The following is a 2,651-nucleotide window of genomic DNA, read 5'->3' as shown; positions in this document are numbered from 1 at the left end:
TCTACATCTCAAAAATCTCTCTTTTTCAACACACTTTTTTATCATCTTCCTTCTTTATAAGGGGAAGCACTTTACCTATTGACAAGATTTTACTTTGTGCTGCAATATTCCTCTCTGGCATAGCTTCAGTATTTTCCTTTTCATAAGATCTTCACGGTCTCCATTCTCTTTCATAGTGTGTGATATAAACCACTCTCAAAGATTCTCTTTCCCATTCCACTTATTATCAAATTACTTTTAAACAATAAAATATGCCAGCTACCCAGCTACACCCAACTAAAATATGTTTCCTTTCTTTTTCTTTCCCAGAGAAGATCAGATCATTTAACTAATAGTCCTTTTCTCAGTTAGTCTTCATCAGCAGCAGTGTACCTAATTCATAAAATTACATCACTAATTACATCAGTAATACATCACTCTTCAGTTTTCCTCTGACCTCTCTTATGGTTTGCAGAGAGTTTACATGACTTTCTAAAGCCCATTTGGGTTTAATAGACTGAGAATATTTTATTCATTAAGATTCCTTCAGTGGACTGCTCAAATAGAGAGGTGTCAAGGTATTGCAAGGATGTACAATGGTAGGTACTAAAAGTTGGTTGTTAAACTGCTTTCAAAAGAAGATAACTATACTAACCAAACTCTAGTGCTTTGCTGGTATGAGTTTAAAAATGAAAGTGAGGATGGAGGCCAGGTGGAAGTTAGATTGGACTGAATTCCTTCGCCCACTGTAGAAGCAATTAAGATACTCTTCCACGTAGGGAGGAAGAACCTTGAGTTGTAAATATCAACGTCTATAACAGCCACATACATAGATGGCTAGAGAGCCGAAAGGGACTCTGAAGAATATGTATGTATCATCAGGCTTTTAAATTTGTTAGCTTAGCTGTGGAGTACAGAATGTGCCCCATAGGTATCTGTTTCCCTGAAAAATCTTTAATAGTTGTAGGTTGTTCACTGCCGTTTTGTGTATGTGTGCACGTGTGAGTGGATTCTTTAGGAAAATTCATAGAGGCTCTAATTTCTAAATCTAGATGGGAAATAGTATTTAAGAGCCATGATGATTAGGGGTCAGTAAATATCTAAATATAGCATCTTCAAATAGAAAAAAATTACAGAGGGAAAACTGAATATATAAAAACAAGAGATTTCTAGAATGCCATCTAATGATTTATTAAATTATCAAGTGTACTTATTTGTATTCAATATATCTGTCTACATAGATAAATAAAATTGGAGTCCATTAATTATCCAGAGATTTGATATGATTTAAAAGCATCTTCAGCTCATAAACACACACACATTAACAGGCTTTAAGATTAATTATTCCAATTACATACTTTGTTTCTCTCTGTGAAATAAGAAATTATCCAATAGCTAGCTACTATGTTCCACAGAACTCTAAGACAAAAATATTTTCTCTCTACAACTGACCAGTATTATTTATTTTTATATAAATTCTCCTTTTTCTTTTTTTAGTTTTCCTTTTAGAAAGTATTCCATTTCTATACAGCCATGAACATAATGAATAACAAAAATCCTTAAGAGTAACAGTGATTATATTATTTACAATTAATCTCCTTACTAAGAGTCAAAACATATAAAAGGAAACAGGAAAGGACAGACTCTCATGTGAACACTATGCATATTTCAGAAGGAATATTAATCACACTAGTCAATGAGGCTTCCATTTTTATCCAGTAAAGGTGCCATCGCAATTTCACATTTAACTTTACTACAAGATAACATTTCTGCACCACCCATCAAATAGGAAAGGCATACCTTAGTTCACATAAATAAGCAGCATATGCATATGGAAATTGTCTCTCTAGCTCCTTTTATTATACAAGCCTATCTGCAGGCCCCATTGCAAAGTAAACACTTTATTCTTTGTTGATGGGGTTAAAATCGGCAGTTAAAAAAACTGAAGAACATATAATTAAAAAGAGTAAGTGATTGTAGCTATCAGGCATTACACAACTTCTGGAAGTTGCTTTCAGCCTCCTCCTCTTTGATTCTAATGTCATTGACTTTAAATCATCTCCTAGAAGATGATATAAAATCATTCCAAATCACAGATTTGGATATATTAAAGTACTTACCTTTTTAACCAAGATTGCCAGAATTCTTCCAATTGCTAATTCCAGGGAAGGGTTCTCAAGTGATTTAACCTAGACTTTGACTACACTACTCCAGGACAAGTCGCCAACAAAAAGGGATCCATCTGTAGGGAGGTATGTGTATTTTTCCCTCCTCTTCCTTTTATAACTTCATCCTTGTGCCCAAAGTTTTACTTCACAGACTACCAAAGGAACTTAGAAATTGCAATCTTGTTTAGTGGGATCCTGTGGATGGCTCATAAACAGACATTTGGTAGGTTGGCAAAATACTGTACTATGAATGTCCACTAATGATGTCCCATTGTTTTTAAATCTCCTTCTCAGTGTGGAACTGCACTAATTAAGAGCTGACATAGGCACAACTCAGTTTCCTGAGGTGCTCCATAGTTAATATTAGTCAACTCTGTGCTTTCTCAGTTGTACTGGGATTGCTAGAGCACTTACACTGTACTTTGGATTACATAGGGGAATAGAATTATATATTTCATGTGAGCATTATCATCTCCCCCTTTGCCCTGAGTTGATCTTAGTTAT

At 34.6% G+C, this 2,651-nt stretch overlaps 1 protein-coding gene across 1 annotated transcript in view; it reads right to left on the bottom strand.

The window, feature by feature from the left end:
• Positions 1-2,651, bottom strand: part of SGCZ (sarcoglycan, zeta) — a 1,069,593-nt gene that overhangs the window by 530,962 nt on the left and 535,980 nt on the right. The gene's annotated exons all lie outside the window — the stretch shown is intronic.

This window comes from Propithecus coquereli, unplaced genomic scaffold, assembly GCF_000956105.1.
Source record: "Propithecus coquereli isolate 6110/MARCELLA unplaced genomic scaffold, Pcoq_1.0 Scaffold159, whole genome shotgun sequence".
Classification (NCBI taxonomy): Eukaryota; Metazoa; Chordata; class Mammalia; order Primates; family Indriidae; genus Propithecus; species Propithecus coquereli.
This window is presented reverse-complemented; position numbering and strand designations above follow the sequence as displayed.